This window comes from Lathyrus oleraceus, chromosome 6 (genome assembly GCF_024323335.1).
Source record: "Lathyrus oleraceus cultivar Zhongwan6 chromosome 6, CAAS_Psat_ZW6_1.0, whole genome shotgun sequence".
In the NCBI taxonomy this organism is placed as follows: domain Eukaryota; kingdom Viridiplantae; phylum Streptophyta; class Magnoliopsida; order Fabales; family Fabaceae; genus Lathyrus; species Lathyrus oleraceus.
Window position 1 is genome coordinate 464,235,982 of NC_066584.1, and position 9,134 is coordinate 464,245,115.

The window sequence follows — 9,134 nt, forward strand, 5'->3', positions numbered from 1 at the left end:
CTTTTGCATTGACCATTTTTGATGAATTTTGATTATGCACCATGAAAGTACATGTGAAATGGAGTTTTCTCATAAAAAGATCACTCATTTTGGACACTCCATGTGAAAGTTATGCCCCTTTGATTATAGGTCTTTTTTGAAATTGAATGGACCATAACTTGTCAACCATACATGGGAATTTCAAGTTCTTGGACTTTTTGGAAATGTGAGACCAAGATCTTAAACTTTCATGTTGAACCAATTTTCATTTGAAGCTTCCTTGGACATGTAATTTTGTGGTCAAAAACTTTCCATTTTTGGAAACTTCAATTACAAGTCACTTTCTATTTTTGGCAATTTTTGTTCTGACTTTATTTTCTCCATTCTTGAGCTTTGACATGTCAAATAACACTTGTTCCAACATGAATGAAGTGTATCCAACTCTCTCCCATCTCCAAATCCATAAAATCAAGCACAGTTGACCACAGTTGACTTTTCAACTGATAGATGAATTTGGCAATGCACTGATCAAACTGAGCCCCAGTCCTCTGATGAAATGGCTCAATGATGAAACCCTAGCCTCAATAAGCTCAATACAATCATGAAATGATCCCCATATCCATCATAGACCCCATCTCCTTGCTATGCCCTGATTGGCCCAATGCAACTGATTAGGGTTGACCAGTGGTCAAAACCCTAATCTCAAGGTATATGATCAATCTTCTGGAATCTCTGGATGATATCAAGACCATGATGATGATGATGTATCACTTCAAACAAGACCAAGATCAATCTCCTTGAGAACCACAAAACCCTAATTTGGACCTCCATCCTCAGATGATTAATGATCAGTTCAATGAAACTTTAGCTTGCACATAACCTCTTCATCTTCTGATCAAGACTTGTGAGGATGACTTGCACAATGTAACCACATGATATGCAATATGAAATGCCTAATGACCTAAAAATGATATGCAATATGTTAAGCTAGTCCCAAGAGAGGAGGGCAAATTTTGAGGTGTCACAACATGTTTTGACAGAAACCCTAATTTTGGGTCAAGTTCGCAAGGACCTAACTCACTCATTTTTAATTATTTTGAGGTGGGACCAAGTGCATTGGAAAATTTAAGATCTCTACTTCACTTGTTATGTTGGACAAAAATTCATAACTCTAACACAAACACATGCAATAATACAAAACATTATAGGTCAGATAACAGTTAAAATGTCAAAGAGTCCAAGTTCAGGTGCCCATACCTTTCTCATAAAAATTGCAAATGATGCAAAACTTTAGTCCAAATTCATTATCTTGAAAAGATATACAACTTTTATGTTGAAGGTTTTGTCATTTGAGGATTTTATCATTCAAACAGAAGGGCTTGAAGTTGGTCCCTTTTGGCAAAATTCACATACTCATGTTTTGACATAAACCCTAATTTTGGGTCAACTTCGCAAAGACCTAAGTCACTCATTTTTAATTATTTTGAAGTGGGACCAAGTGCATTGGAAAATTTAAGATGTCTACTTCAAATGTTATGTTGGACAAAAATTCATATTCCTAAAATAAACACATGCAATACTACAAAACATTATAGGTCAGATAACAGTTGAAAAACTCAGAAGTCCAACTTCAACTGCCCATAACTTTCTCATAAAAAATCCAAATGATGCAAAATTTATATCCAAATTCATTTTCTTGAAAAGATCTATAACTTTCATGTTGGAGGGTTTTTCATTTGAGGCTTTTTTAAGGGAGTCGTCAATTGGATTGGCGTCTCCTCTTAAAAATTACACATAGGACCAATTCAATTGGCGCCTCCTTGCAATTTTTAAGAGGGGTCGCCAATCCAATTGGCGTCTCCTCCTAAAAGTGAGGTATTTTGGAAATTTTCCTAAAAAATAGGATATTTTAGGAATTTTTTCGAAAAAGTGGGTTATATCGGTAAAAAAACCAAATAATTTAACGCAAGACATATAAATTTTACGTTGACATTAAATAAAAATAAAAATAAAAATACACTATCGATGTAATTAATCATTATTATCGTTAAATTTTTATAAATAGATAACTTTTATTTTAATCTCATAAAGTACAATGAGACTGTAAAATTTTAGAAAGGAGGCACACTATCTATTTTCTCTATTATTATTGCCATCTAATTTAGGCCTAACATTTCTAAAATAACTGCTCCTTTTAGACTTGAGTTTAAAACGGTTCATTCTCCAAAGAAAGAAAGAGTAAATTGCATTTTCCAAAACACAGTAAATTGTAGCTCTCTTATCATCACGGATAAATGCATATCACGACTTTCATTCTCATCATCAGGTTGTTCATCTTCTCCTATTCTTCAATATTCAAATTACACTGTTTTACCCATTTTAGTCAATTCTAATTCACTTTTTTATACCTCTACTAAACCAACAATCTCTTCTCAACATGCAATTCTACATTGAAATTTTGCACATCGTTGAAAATCCATTTGACCTAGTGACATGATTTAATAATTTTATTTTGGTTTTTATGTAGTATATGTCTTTACCTTGAATGCCCATTAACTGTTTGTTGAAATGTTTCTTCGAACTGTTGTGCATTTTGTGGTTACTTATGGTCTAGTGTAAAATACTTATCAACTCACTTTCTAAATTTGAGACATGAGAAGGAGTTATAGTGTAGAACAATTAGGGAACTAAATGCATGTTACATTATAGAATGTTCAAAGTCACGCCTTGGATAGTAATATGATATGAATAGTGGTTATAGGTTTTTTTTTTATATTTTAAATCTTGATATCTAGCCTTCAATCAACTAATCTAAGGAGAACAATCCCACCGTCCACTTGCGGACGTCTTGCTTAAAGCCAGAGCAAAGCTCCGTATGAATTTGGCCCAACACAGGAATTGTTTGCACATATTGGAATTCAAACCTGAGACCTTAATAGGAGCACAGTCTCAGGACCCAAGCCTTCACCACTAGACCAACCCTTGGGGTTAAATAGTTGTTCTAAGTTGTCAGCATCTTTGATCTTAGCTTTGTAAAGATGAATTAAGGCCAACTTATTTCTTAAGATTTTAAGATAGAATAGAAAGAAATCTAAGTGCCATATCAATCTCAACATTTTTGGGCTTGCATTGTTTTATCAAAAAGTGTTGATAGCATTCTGATTTGAATGTTCTTTTGCTTCAGTCATGAACAGATTACATAATCGGATCCTATTGGATATGGATATTAGGACAGAATATTGGCATCAACTTGTTTACTGATGACATGTGATGAAAAGAGAGGTATAAGCTTTATTCTTTTCTTTATACAATTGTCGCAACTAACTTACAAACTAAAACTTTTCATATCTGGGCATTTGGTCTAGTGGTATGATTCTCGCTTTGGGTGCGAGAGGTCCCGAGTTTGATTCTCGGAATGCCCTTTTGACGAAGGTTAGTAGTTTAGCTTTTCAATGTTTTAGTATAAGCTTTATATTTTTAATTTTTTAAGAATTGGAAGCTGTCAAGTTTGACTTATGTTTATGTGTTGTACTAGCAGTAAAATAACAACTAACATCCAAGAGATACATGTGAACAATGCATTGTTGAGATAAATGCTGGAATACATAGACAATTTCAACAGTAAACAAGACATAGATCTCACCTAACCTTACTTAGTCAAATAAGGGCATTTGGTCTAGTGGTATGATTCTCGCTTAGGGTGCGAGAGGTCCTGAGTTCAATTTTCGGAATGCCCCTTTTATTAAATAGTCCAGTGTTCCTTAATTGTCTCATATTTTAGTAGTTACTCATTTTATTAGTATAAGATCTTATATTGATTTATTATTTTATTAGTTATTATACTTATTAGTTCATAATACTTTGCTTTTATTTTATTGTATATATTCTAAACATAATTGTTACTTGTAACTTTGTAATTTTATGTTATTTGAAATAATACAAATATATAGTTATATTGATAAAAATTTATGAAATGAATCACTTTAAGCAAAACCACACATATTTTTTGTGTGTTCTAAATAGTCTAGCGGCGAAACTCACACACACACCAAGTGTTAAGAAATTGTGAATTGCGGGTTCAAACCCGTACTCCAACATATCTAATATCTTAGTAGTATTTTACCATCTGACTTGTACTTTTGACACAACTGCACTTAATTGGACTAGATCCTTTTTCTCTCTGTCTCAATAACGCAGTTCAAACTTATTCTCATATTATTTTAATCTTTTGATCAGAATACTTATGTATTATGAATAATGTCTTAGTAGCCAAACTCATGTCCTAATATGTAAAACTCTCCCTTTGCAATGACTGTTGACAAATAGTTTCTTTTATAATCATGTGAAAAAGTTGGGTTGCTGTATGAGGTGAAGTGTTTGGTAGTTAAAAGCCAACACAAAAAGGATTGAAGTCCAATTAAGTTGGGTTGCTGTATGAGGTGAAGTGTTTAGTCAAATGGAATCTATAGCTTCACCTTTTCACCACACAATGACATACTCTTTTTTGAAAACCTAATGGAATCTACTCTAGTAACATGTTTTATTCAAATACTTTGGCATTTACTGAATATATGGCTTTATCTTGAATGCCTTTTAACTGTTTGTTTAAATGTTTCTTCCAACTGTTTCTATATATTCTAATTTTCTGCTGTGTTTTCTGGTTACTTCTGGGAAATGGGATTGTCCAAATGTCATTTTTGGTGTAGGGCACTGTAAATACACATGAATTTACTTTCTAAATGTGTAAAGTGTTGAGAGTCACAAGTGAGATAGTAATATGGTCTAAATAGCTGTTATAACTTATAAATGCTTAGCATTCACTAATCTTACCAGTTGAGAGCAATGTAGGCTTCCAGTATTAAAACAGCGCTAATGTTATCTAAAATATGACAGAATGCTAATTTATGTCCTAACAATTCTACGTTCTTATAGTAGTTATCTATTATGAATAATAATCCTAGTTCAAGTTTATACTATCTATTTTTAAATAGTGAAGTGCTCCTAAATTCAATTAAGAATTGGTCATATAAAGAAAAGCAATGAAAGCAAAAATTAATGAATAACCATAAAAAACTTCAATTAATGTTCCTTTAATGTTCCTACTTCATGTAGATTGATGGTCTTCTGGTTTTAAATCAAGCACAGGAAAACTATCGCTCCCTCTAGCTCAACTATAGTAATTAAGAATTTGTATGGTTTGAATGATGCAGTTGATTCAGCCATAGTCGGTTCTCCCAATACTATTTCTGTCGCCGTTTCTCCAACTTCCATCAACATATGTAATTCCTTGGAATTAGCTCTGATCTCCCTCAAGTTAGCCAGCCAAACACCCCACCTTTGACAAAACCTCTGTCCTTACTAGTGCAAACATGAAAGATCCTGCTGAACCCTGCATATTTTGCAACTGCACATTAACTCCCTTAAATGCATCTTGATGACTGATTTTGAGTCCACCCTTCCACGCAAGTTGGGAGGTTCTTGAACTGTTGAGCTTAATTCTTGGACCAGCTTACCATCGGTAAAGTTGTGAGATGCTGTCATTTTCAACCAAAACCCTCACTTTCCTTCCATTGTTACTCCTCCACAAATGTAAAGAACTCAACGTCCATCTAGCATTATATACAAACATGCACTGCAGCCTATGTGCCTCCATGTGCTCCGTTAAGTCGTTTTCCTCCTTTTTCTCATCACATTCAAAAGACCAATATTAAGTCCATGCTCCCTTTTATCTTACGACTTAGCTACTTAGCTCTCGATAGGAAACATCTTGTAGTGGTGTTGTTTCCTTCATACTAGCTGTCATGGAAGCAGGATAATCCCTTGACACCACTCCTATCTTTCTTGGAAAGCAACATTCCTTTCAATGGAGTTCAATTCCCTTCTTAATTAATTTGCACCATTTTCATCATCTCTGTTGCTAACCCTTCTTTCCTATGTAGTTTTGTGTATGCTCTGATTTTCTTCCTTCAGGCTACTAAGGATAAGTCTCTGGTTGTAGGACTTCCAACCGTTGAAATTTCACACTTAGTCACAACACAACAAGATGCTTGTAAGTTTCCATTGTCTTCGATGAATTCAGCTTTTTACTATAAGAAAAGAAGAGAACCGATGGTATAAAAAAAGAGATCTGACATCAACTTCTTGGCTTTGATGAAGCCCCAGTTTCTGTCTATATAACCATAACACGAAAAACACGGAATAATACGGTAATCACAATGGTTAAGGCCTAGACATTACCCCTGTATATGGAATTTCATTGATTTTTTTTGCTTCAGTCTTGATCAGAATACATAATGAGATCCTATTGGATATGGATATTTGAAATAAATCTTGTCATCCAATTGTTTAATGATGATATGTGGTGAGAATAAAAGGTATGCACTTCAATTTCTCCCCCTAAAACAATTGTGCCAACTAAGTTATTTACAATAAAAAACTTTTCATATAAGGGCATTTGGTCTAGTGGTATGATTCTCGCTTTGGGTGCGAGAGGTCCCGAGTTCGATTCTCGGAATGCCCCTTTTCTTTTATAATTGTTTTGAAGATATGGAAAGTTTCCATTGCTAATATGAGATAGGATTAGGAATTAGAAGACCATACACGGATGAGTGAAAATGATAGACAAGGAAGGATTCCTAACAAGATAAAAATGAGATAGGATTAGAGGTTTTAGCATTAAAGGGAGAGTTGGGATAGCAAACTAGCACATATTGTAGATAATATGGTTAAATATCGAGTTAAGTGGTTTGAACATGTGTGGAGGAAATCTATAAATTCCATAGAAAGGAGAATATATGATATGCTTTGTGGCACAATTGCTAGATGTAGAGAAATGCCATGTAAAACTACAAACAAAACTATTGAGAAATGCACAAAGGACCATATTTTGGCTATATATATGATTTATTTTATAAGTTATAATAACATTATGACGACTTTTGTTTCATCTATCCAACTTCACCTAATAGAAGCTTATTGTTGTTGTATAATAATGTGAAAATGTTAGGTGGATTAGCCATTTTCTTTTTAGTTTCAACAGTTCCCCGTGTATGATGTAACGGAAATTTGAAATTGGCAATACAATTCTCACATAGTAAAATGTGTATGCTACCCATGCAATGATGACAAGTAGTAAAAATTCAGTTTGCCTAGAATAATTGCCTGAACTGTCAAATTTCCACATTCACAATCAAAACTTTTCATATTTGGGCATTTGGTCTAGTGGTATGATTCTCGCTTAGGGTGCGAGAGGTCCCGAGTTCAATTCTCGGAATGCCCCTTTTTTTAAGGATTGAAGTCCATGCGGATGCTGCACCGGATGAGTAATGATGGGATGCATGGATAGTGTATTGGTGTTGGCTGAAAAACAATTTTGTTATAGAAAACTATTGTGAGTCATAGTTTATAATGTTAGTATATCAAGTTTTGGGTTAATACGTGGTGTCTCTCTCACTTGTGTGGTTGCTCCTAGAAAAAAGTCCGATTTACCCATCATTTAAAACTTTATCTTAAAAGATAAATCCTAAATTGAAACCTAAGTGGTAACTGGTAAATAAGTAAGTAGACTGTCTGTGATACCTTTGGTTGGTAAACCAAATTATCCTCTGCGCACAACAACATAGACTAATATCTCAAGTTAGCTGAGATTCATTTAAGGAGATGATCCCTTATATCAAATTTATTTCTATACACATCGATTAGAGATCGAATCTCCGACTAAATGATTATATGAATCAAGTATCTACCATTAATGTCATACCATGGTGGTTGGTAACTCTCTTTGGTATCTCACCTAAAAAAACAGGTTAGCTTTAGAGATCAGTAGCTTCTTCACTCAGTGATCTCAATATCATGAGAAGACACAGGACCAGCTTGTATTTAGCAACTGTTTTCTGCTGGCAACTTTGAGATGTTGAAGAACAACTGACAATTGTGTATCCAAATAAGTAGACTTGACCATTCACAAATTAAAAAATTTCATATCAGGGCATTTAGTCTAGTGGTATGATTCTCGCTTTGTGTGCAAGAGGTCCCGAGTTTGATTTTCAAAATGCCCCTTTTGGAAGGTTAGGAGTTTTACTATTCAATATTTAGTTAAATATAAATAAGCTCAGTGTTTTGATCATAGAAGACTGTTGTGAGTCATAGTTTATCAAACTTTATCTTTAAAGATAAATCCAAAATTAAAACCTTAATCATCATAAATATTATATAACTAAAAAAAAGTCAACTTTGTGTTACTTGGTTTATGATAGTTCAAGAAAAACTGTCTCCACTTTATATCTATGATAGTTTAAGAAAAACAGTCTCCACTTTATATCTATGATAGTTTATACAGCCCCAGGCACTTTGTGCAACGGTCGTGGCTATAGACTCTCTTTGACACACTGATTAAGATTATTTAAGAAGTTAATTTTTTCTAGTAATTTTTCTAAACACACTGATTAAGAATCTAATCCCGAACCAATGCCACACTATGTTGGCGACTCCTTTTGATACCTTATCTTGAAAAACATGTTAGTGTTAGGTGGATTGGTAACTTCCTCAGGTTGTCTCATTATCATGAGAAGACACAGAACCACAGCATCTTGTTAGCAGCTGGTTGCTGTTGGCACCAAGACACGATAAATCATTTGTGGTTATAAAATGGTAATTATAAGTTTAGATTTGATTTGTGCTATGTTAAATTTCAATTCCATTTTTGTTACTCTGTTACAACTTTGGATTTCATCAGCTTTTGGTCAATTTTGGGGTTTCAAGTAGGCTTTTGGAAATGGTTCAGTGGCGTTATGGGTAATGCTCTTTACCCTGTTTAGTAAAGGGAACTGCAAATACATATTGTTTCGCAAAGGTTGACGGCGGCCTAGTTTTTATAAAAACAAGTTCCCTCTTAAAAGAACAGTTAACATGGATGTGGAGTTATTTAGTTTCTATATTTATTAGTAGGCTTACCAATTTGTAATATATACATGAACTAGATCTTATAGTTGGAGCTAAAACCAAAAAAACCAAAAGAATAGAATAGTCACTTGCTTTTATTTTGTTGCTTTATGCTGCAATGTAATGAATCATACAAATTATTAAAATGTTTCTTATATATTGTTAAAAATGGGAAATCAATTGTTAACGATCTTACTATATTTTGCTTCTTTCCA

General features: G+C 33.7%; 1 long non-coding RNA gene and 4 other non-coding genes across 5 annotated transcripts; all 5 read left to right on the top strand.

Moving 5' to 3' along the window:
* The first annotated feature begins 2,155 nt into the window (after positions 1-2,155).
* LOC127094878 (uncharacterized) lies at positions 2,156-8,911 on the top strand. Its single transcript, XR_007792657.1, has 3 exons — positions 2,156-2,305; positions 3,164-3,261; positions 6,429-8,911. It is a non-coding gene; the product is annotated as an uncharacterized LOC127094878 (long non-coding RNA).
* On the top strand, positions 3,330-3,401 carry TRNAP-UGG (transfer RNA proline (anticodon UGG)). Its single transcript has one exon. It is a non-coding gene; the product is annotated as a tRNA-Pro (tRNA).
* Positions 3,645-3,716, top strand: TRNAP-AGG (transfer RNA proline (anticodon AGG)). The gene has a single exon. It is a non-coding gene; the product is annotated as a tRNA-Pro (tRNA).
* Positions 6,428-6,499, top strand: TRNAP-UGG (transfer RNA proline (anticodon UGG)). Its single transcript has one exon. It is a non-coding gene; the product is annotated as a tRNA-Pro (tRNA).
* TRNAP-AGG (transfer RNA proline (anticodon AGG)) lies at positions 7,187-7,258 on the top strand. Its single transcript has one exon. It is a non-coding gene; the product is annotated as a tRNA-Pro (tRNA).
* Positions 8,912-9,134: the final 223 nt, after the last annotated feature.